This window comes from Panthera pardus, unplaced genomic scaffold (assembly GCF_024362965.1).
Source record: "Panthera pardus isolate Hobbes unplaced genomic scaffold, ASM2436296v1 HiC_scaffold_10, whole genome shotgun sequence".
NCBI classification, from domain to species: Eukaryota; Metazoa; Chordata; class Mammalia; order Carnivora; family Felidae; genus Panthera; species Panthera pardus.
Window position 1 is genome coordinate 11,179,623 of NW_026526655.1, and position 8,879 is coordinate 11,188,501.

Consider the following 8,879-nt stretch of genomic DNA (forward strand, 5'->3'; position numbering starts at 1 on the left):
CGGGACAAAGCCTTGACATCCTAGTCTAACTAAAAGTCGCCATCCCAACCCTTCTAAAACTAAAACTAACCCATCCTAACTGAAAGGTCGCCATCCCAACCCTTCTTTCTGCACCCCTGCACCCAAAGTAGTCATTACTCTAAAGTCTGTGCTATTTCTTTGCTTTTCTTTGGACGTGGATTTCTTACATCTATATGCATTCTTTTATGTCAACATACTAAGATTCATTTGTTCATCTACTCTCTGGATGATGGAAATTTCCATTGTTTCCAGGGTTTTCTTTTTTATTTTTTTATTTTATTTTAGAGAGAGAACATGCATGAGAGGGGCAGAGGGGCAGAAGGAGAGAGAGTAAACCTTGTGGAAATAAATGAAGACCGAAGAGAATAGACAAAGGTTATTTATGTATTCGGAGCTCACTACGGCAAAGGGGTCGGCCACTGTCTCTTGCGTTTGGGCAGAGGCTTGAATGTGGGAGAGATTTATAGTGGAAAAGGAGAGGTCTCAGGTGTGCCCTGCTGGGACCCTGTGACCTGGGGAAGATGGACACAGACTAGAAGCGGGGCACCCGATGTTACTGGTTGGGGGGGGGGGGATGCATACGTGGCTCTCCATGGTTAGTCCTAAGCTGGAAGCAGGGATGAAAATTTGGGAAGCTGGCAGTTACTGATCAGGTCCTGACCGTTTGGGGTAGACTACAGGAGTTATCATCTGGCTTCCTGGATTGTTTCCTGTAGATAGTGGTCAGACTATGTAAGTCTGACTCGTGGGTAGTACATTGGCTGCCTCAGCAGCTTCCTTAGATCAAGGTTGGTTTCCTGGCTGGTTGCTGCCCATTATGGGTGAGAGTTTTGTTTTATATCTGGTTTGGCCATTGGCCATTTGTACGTGTAGTCTTTAACCTCTAACATATCAGATAATGTACGTATTCATTAAGGATATAGTCCCACTCCCACAATGAGCATAATAGTTCTAGGACAATAAGAATTTTTATCTGCTTTGTTCATTGAAGTACTCTCGGTCCCTAGAACAGCGTCTAGCTGCTCAGGTCATGGGTTCAAGCCCTACATCGGGCTCTGCGTGGTCAGTGCGGAGCCTGCTCAGGATTCTCTTTCTCTCCCATTCTCTCAGCCCCTCCCATGTTCGTGCTCTCTTTCTCTCTCAAAATTAATAAATAAACTTTAAAAGAAAAAAAGAAAAAACTATTTAAAAAAAAAAAACAGACTTGGGCCAGGCAAGAAGTGCCCATTTCTTTTTTTTTTTTTGTAAGTTTATTTTTATTTATTATGAGAGAGAGATAGGGAGCAAGCAGGAGGTGGTGGGCAGAGAGAAAGGGAGAGAGACAGAATCCCAAGTGGGCTCCACACTGTCAGCGCAGGGCCCGATGCGGGGCTTGAACTTACTAACGTGCCATCACAACCTGAGCCAAGGTCAAGAGTCAGACGTAAGCGTCTGACTGATTGAGCCATCCAACTGCCCTAAGAAGTGCCGATTTCTGCTTGAGTCTTTTTCTTTTTAATTTTTTTAATGTTTATTTTTATTTTTGAGAGACAGACAGAGAGAGAGACAGACAGACAGACAGAGTGTGAGCAGGGGAGGGGCAGAGAGAGAGACTGAGACACAGAATCCAAAGCAGGCTCCAGGCTCCGAGCTGTCAGCACAGAGCCCGACGTGGGGCTCAAACCCACAAACAGTGAGATCATGACCTGAGCCAAAGTCAGACGCTTAACCGACTGAACCACCCAGGCGCCCCTCAAGGCATATTTGAAAGCTACTGACATGACCCATATTGCACGTTCCATATGGTCTGGTAGAGAATGTGCAATATGCTGGCTGTATTCCCAGCCTTATTCCTGTCCTAAATCACAGACCAAATAATGGCACAAAATAGTCCACTATAGAACCTCCTAGCAAGGAACATCATACGTGTCAGGAGCTGAATGCGACTTCATTATTGAGAAATAATTTTTTTTACCAAGTCTCAGGAAACTATATCACTTTGAAAAACTACATGAGAAAATACTTTGGAAAGATACAACAGTGTGGTTGGGGTTCTTAACCTCGGCACTGCCGATATTTTCAGCCAGACAGCTCCTAGTTGTGGGGGGATGTCCTATGCATTGGCCTCTGGGCCTCAACTAGCTGGTTGTGACAACCTCTCTCCCAGCTATGACAACCCAGCTGTCTCCAGACATTGCCAGATGTCCCCAGGGGGCAGAATCGCCACCCCCTCCTTGAGAACCAGAGGCCCCACATCAGAGCACTCTGGCAAAGGATGCATGTTTAGAAATAGCCCCTTGAAGGCTGCAAAAGTGTTTTGCACGGAATCCTTCTTTCCTTTTACGTGTTTGGAGAGAACCCCTGGGACATATGATCGTGAAGGAGTGGAGTACGCGGGGTGGCTGGTGAATGAGTCCAGGAGGGCCTGGCCCACTCTTACACAGCCCTGCCACCATGCTGATGAGGACTCAGTGCTCCAGAAATGCTGTTGGAGTGAATTGATTTGTGCTCTGATTTGTGCTCTCATCAGTTTCTTTTCTGTCAAATACCACAGGGAGGCAGCAGTAGGAACACCACAGCAAAGTCTAGTGATGCCAACAAAATGAAATTCCAGCCCCTTCTTAAAAGTGAAACAGAAAGAGCACCGGACTTCAACTCAGGTCACGATCTCATGGTTTGTGAATTCAAGCCCTACATCGGGCTCTGTGCTGACAGCTCGGACCCTGCTTGGGATTCATTCTCTCTCTCTCTCTCTCTCTCTCTCTCTCAAAATAAGCAAATAAACTTTAAACAATAAATGAAGTAGAAAGAGCAAAGCACACACACACTCACACACATACACGAAAGCCACAGGACCTATCTCGTTTTAGCACAACCCACCATTCCATCTTTCATCCCCATGGCGGGGCCGGGGGAGGGGGGGGGAGAGAGAAAAGGAAGATGGAGAAATGCCAGAGATGCCTGGTGAGGGGAAGGGGCGGGTGCCATGGTTGGACCAGCAGGCTTGCCTTCTGACTCCTGGCTGCACGAACGCTGCTAAAAAGGGGCCTGGGGACATAACCTTTTTATACCATTGTGCCCCAGGGAACCCAAAATGGCTTCCACGAGGCCTAAGGTGCAAGGAATCGAAAGGCAATGCTCCAGGAAAGACGCCGTAAAAACGGAGCTGGAGAATGCCGGGGACAGATCTGACATCTCGTTACTTTGGCCCAGGCCGTACCCCGGCCCTCTTTCCCCCTCAGTTCCTGTTGCTGACAGATGGGACAGGAAGACCCCATCTTTTTCAAGGTCTGTCACTTCCTCTTCAGTTTCTTTTTGGAAGCCTCTAGGATGACTCTTCTTCGGCCCACGTTATTTTGTCCGATCACATCTGTCTTCGTTTGGGTTGCTCTAACTAAATACTGTAGACCGGGTGACTCGGTAACAATCACGTTTCCAAAGGCTCAAATACGAGATGACGATGCCAGCGTCGTGGGTTTAGGTGAGAGCTCTCTTCCTAGCTGCGAACTTCTCAGTGTATCTTCACAAAGTGGAAAGAGGCTGAGGGAAGTCCCTGGGGTCCCTCTATAAGAGACTAATCTCACTCATGACAGCTGCACCCTCATGACCTAATCACCTCTCAAAGGCCCCGCCTGCTCATACATCACAATGGGGGTTAGGGGTTTAGCACATGCATTTTGGTGGGATATAAACCTTCAGTCCATTGCACCATTCTCAACTCTCACCAGCCTGCCCCTTTATCAATTCACTTCTGTGTTCCTGGCACCGGGATGCGAATAGAAATAAATATGATCCCAGACTTCAAGGAGCTCAGTCGGGGCAGTAACGCAGAGAAGGCGACATGAAGACATCAGAAACGAGTAGAAAAAGTGGGAAGGAAAGAGTGAGTGATGTTTTGTGGGCAATGATGGTACACAGAAGATATTTTCATTGAGCCTTCAATAAGAGCAGAAATCTTCCAAGAGGCCACAGGTGAGGAAAACAGTGGTGTCGAGGTAGCGTTCGGTAAGTATCATTTTTGTTAGTGACCGATTATGGTATACTACAAAGTATGAAAAAACAACCAAGAAATTAAGCTTGGTCATGAAAACAAAGGTCATGCGCCATTCCCCCAGGCTTTGCCACCTACGGTGACGTTTGCAGAGGGCACCCAAGCAGTAAGGAGACACGGGAACTCCTTCGGAAGTGACGCGTGACCGAGTAGGTGCGAGCCATTGCAGGCATTCCCGCAGAGAAAACTCAAGTAGCCGTTGTTCTACACAGCGTATGTTAAATATGATCGGAGGTAATTGTCACCATTGCTCATGATGTCAAACCTCAAAGCTATAACTGAAAGGAAAAACAGAGCCTGGAGATTTCAGCTGTAGGTTCTGAGCACACAGAGCAGATCTTAGAATCAAAGGGACACGATCGTCCCTTTGCTCTGTTCCGCCAGAGTGAGGCAGAGCTGAGTTGGAATCCTGGCTCAGACCCCTGATGTGACACTCAGCATGTACCTTGACCCCTTTGAACCAGAACTGCTAATGGCATTTACCTCTGAGGACTGTGCCGACACTAAACATGACAAAGTACCTGGAGTGGAATTATGTATTGTATACTCCTGGTTAGTTTTTCTTCTAGAAAAGCTAGAAGTAGAAGCTACAGTGGCAAAGTAAGTTTCCCATATTTACTAGGAAGCCCAATAAGTAATAGTCAAGATCTTGCTGTGATCATTTTATGTGTGACAACACAAATCTAGGCAGGATTAAGTTATATACAGTTGACCCTTGAACAATGCAGGATTGGGGCGCCAGAGCCCCGCACATTTAAAACTCTACATATAACTTTTGACTCCACTAAAACTTCACTACTGATAGCCTGCTGTTGACTAGAAGCCCTCATGTTAACATACAACATCGATTAACACAAGTGTTGTATGTTGTGTAGACTATATACTATGTTCTTACTTGAAAATAAGCCAGAGAGAAGAAAATATTATTAAGAAAATTGTTAAGTGGGGAGCCTGGGTGGCTAAGTCTGTTAAGCGTCCAACTCCTGGTTTCGGCTCAGGTCATGATCTCACGTTTTCATGAGTTCGAGTCCCACGTTGGGCTCTGTGCTGGCAGCACGGAGCCTGCTTGGGATTCTCTCTCTCTCTCCCTCCCTCTCTCTCTGCTCCTCCCCCCTCGCTCTGTCTCCGTCTCTCTCAAATAAATAACTAAACTTTAAAAAAATAAATTAAAAAATAAAGTAGACATAACTTAACCTAAACTAAGGAAACTGAGTCACAGAGGAACCATGGCTTTCTCTGGGCCTTGGAGCCAACGTGGCTCTGTCCACTACCCCATGAGCACAGAACACAGGGAGTCATGAGCCGGCGTGGGAAGCTCATGCTGAAATAAATCAGCACAAACCCTCTAGCCCCAGAGCAATCCCTTTCAAGTGACTTTCCCATATTTGGACCCATGAGCCAAGGACAAAGTGAATCTGAAACTCGAGAGAAACTCTTTGGAGTCTTTAGCCTCAGAACTTCTGACATGTGAAAAGAGACAAATGTGGGTGCTTTGCTTCTGCACATGGGGTCCCACCTTCCCCGGCACCCAGCAAAGACCATGTGCAAGCAGAGAAGGGGCCCCGTGCAACCAAGGAAAAGATAATCATTGGCACCAAGGGATCCTGATGCTCACAAAACAGATGAGCTCTGGCCACGTGAGACTCTGTGTGTGTGTGTGTGTGTGTGTGTGTCTTACTTGCACTTGAAGGCTGCTGGATTCAAACAAGATGAAACACCTGAGAAACGCGTTGTTTTATTAGAAGCACAACTTGAGGAAGAGGTGAATGTGAAAACAAGCGATCCTATGAAGTCAGAGGTGCTCGGTGAGGAAATACATTCAGGGTCTTGTGACATTCTGCCAGGGAAGCTGGGGGAAACCACAACAAGGAAGTGGCCACGTGCCCTCGGTGGGGTCCCAAAGAGGATATATAAGCCCCTCCCCCAGCAGAAGGCGGCACCAGACCTCCCTCACCTCCCGAGTCTCCCTCCTCCCCTCTCCCGAGACCTCTCTACCGACACCATGGGGTGCTGTGGCTGCGGAAGTTGCGGCGGCTGCGGCGGCTGCGGTGGCGGCTGCGGTGGCTGCGGTGGCGGCTGCGGCGGCGGCTGCGGCGGCGGCTGCGGCAGCTGCACCACCTGCCGGTGCTACCGGGTGGGCTGCTGCTCCAGCTGCTGTCCCTGCTGCTGCGGCTGCTGCGGGGGCTGCTGCAGCGTCCCCGTGGTCTGCTGCTGCCGCCGCTCGTGTGGCTGCGGCTCGTGTGGCTGCGGGAAGGGCTGCTGCCAGCAGAAGTGCTGTTGTCAGCAGACGTGCTGTTGCAAGAAGCAGTGCTGCAGCTAGGCGGGCGGGCGGGCGGCTCTGCCTCCAGGGCAAGAGCTGTCCGGGGCTCTGCTCGCATTGGGTAAGACTTCCCTCCGTCCTTCCGCCCCCCTGCTCCTGTTCTGTGTCCTTGGATGTCTTGGAGCTACTCATGCTGTCCTCGGGCTCTGAGGTTTCAGGGCTGGCTCTTTCCCTCCAGTGTGGTATCATGACGACACCAGTTTCTTCACCCTGGGTTTTCCAGAAGGTACCATGAAGCGCGTAAATACTCTCGGTCACCCGTGTAATCCCGTCTCCATTTGAAAGAAAGATGAATAACCACCTATATTGTGGCGACATCAGCCACCCATGTCAAAGATCGATTTATATCATAAGCTTGGTAAAGTGAAACCACGATAGCCAAAATTTCTTTTTCTTCAAAAAATTACTTTTGGTCAACTTTTCTATTGTACATTCACTAACTTCCTCCCATTTCTATGTCTCTCTAAAAAAAAAAAAAGGCAACTCTTTCTTAATAAAAAAAAAAATCTGCTTATTCTAATGTGTCTTTCCATTCTATAAAGATGTGTACCTTCCCATGACTGAGGCCAGTACAGCGACTAATCAACTAATGGATGATCGGTCCTATAATGTCTTATAATGGATTCTATAACAAAGATAGAAATCGGGGGGGGGGGGGGGGGGTGGAGGGGTAGAGCCCCAACTTTTGGTTGTCAGTCTCATTGAGGGAAATTGCTGTGTTTTCCTACAGATGACCTCCTGATGTCTGTGTTTGCAACCGAATTCTGGTTGTAAGTGTTGGACACCCCACATGGTAGGTCATTGTTTCACTCCATCGCTTCATGTCCATTTTCCTCACTCGTTCATCCAGCAGATACGTAAGTGCCGTGTTAGGCCACGTATTTAGGCCAGCACCGGAGATCTAAAGAAAAACAAGCCTTTGCCTTCCAAAAGTTCATATCTGAGAGAGACAGAGAGAGAGCATGCGCGCGCGAGAGAGTTCATTACCAAACAGCATCCCATGTCAGGTTTCTTCGGTCCCCTTTTCTCCACTCCTGTGTCAACTTTTTGTGAATATCATTGCCGCCATGATGTTGAGTACCAACATAAGAGACTCTCCATTCATTTGCTGGGTAAGATGACCAAGTGAGAAGTTGACACTGTCTATGGGGTTTTTCCCTTGGATCCCAGTGGCATTTGACACAACTGAGCACCTGATCCTCCCTAATAAACTTTCCTCTCCCAGGTTTTCATCCTCCTCCCAGTAACTCCTTTACATCTTCTACATGTGCTTGTCCAACATGCACACCCTAGTGCTCAGACCCTAGCCCTCTCCTGCATCATTCTACATCCTTCTATCTACTCTGTCTTTTTTTTCTTTTCTTTTCCAGCACACCTGAAACTTTCTAAAATACCATAAGATTCAAGAATTTCTCCTGTTTACCTTGTGCTGTCCTCTCTACCTCACCCCATGCACAACTGAAATGTACGTTCTACAAAGCAAAGATTTCTCATTCTCTGGTTGACTATCTCAAGCACCTAGAACAGCATCCGGCATATAATATATACTCAACAAACAGCTTCTTTGTGAAGAAATGATTTTTTTAACGCTTTTGGTATGGAAAATGCCAAACATAAACAGAAGTGGTGAACAGTACAATAAATTCCTAAGAACCACCACCCAAGTCAACAGTTATCAACATGGCCAGTCTCTTATCGCGTATGGCCTCACCCATACCCCTCCCACCACTGGATAATACAGAACCAAATCTGGACCTCAGGTCACCTAATCAGCAAATATGTTTATGTCCCTTCAAATGAATGAATTCTTCATCGTCTCTCTGTGACTTAGACTATGGCCAAGGGCTATCAGAGAAACACAGAGGTAAACTCAAGGTCCAAAATAAGGTCTTCTCTTGGCAAGAGGTAGGGAGGAAATTATGACACCCTCGACCTTTAAGAAAATTCCAGGGTTCTCTGGTAGGGCCTGGCAGTCAATGTACAAGGGCACTCTGTTGCACAATGAGCAGGGTACTCCCATCCCCAAGGTGTATCTTGGTACTTATAAATCGATTTTCCGCAAATCATAGAAGGATGAGAATAGAAAAATCCAAGCCAGCAGGACAGTCACCCAGAACGCCTGGAGGACTCTTAATCAATTTCATTTCCAGTCGTAGTCCTTAAAATCAAACAGTATTAATCTTTGGGGAGGGTTTTCCATTTCTACCAAAAGATAACAAAAACATTTTCTTTTCCATTTTAATCAACGAGAACTTCATATTGCTTTTTAAAACAACCTCCGCTTAACAAAAACTACTTAATATTTGAACTATTTGTTCAAATTCTCAAAGGGCAAGAACCCCACGCCATCTCACAACCTTGAAAAATAAAGCAAAATAAAAGAGCACGGTGATTATCATTAGCTCTGGAGCCGGGATGCCCAGACAAAAATCCAGACGTCTCCGTTTACTATTCCCACTGCCTTCTGCCTCGCTTTCTTCATCTGTAGAATGGGCTTCCTAGCTGTTC

The 8,879-nt window shown here is 47.0% G+C and overlaps 1 long non-coding RNA gene across 1 annotated transcript; it reads left to right on the plus strand.

Annotated features, from left to right (window-relative positions):
* Positions 1 to 3,699: 3,699 nt before the first annotated feature.
* Positions 3,700 to 8,827, plus strand: LOC109264952 (uncharacterized). Its single transcript, XR_002078945.2, has 3 exons — positions 3,700 to 3,972; positions 7,102 to 7,483; positions 7,742 to 8,827. It is a non-coding gene; the product is annotated as an uncharacterized LOC109264952 (long non-coding RNA).
* The last annotated feature ends 52 nt before the right edge of the window (positions 8,828 to 8,879 follow it).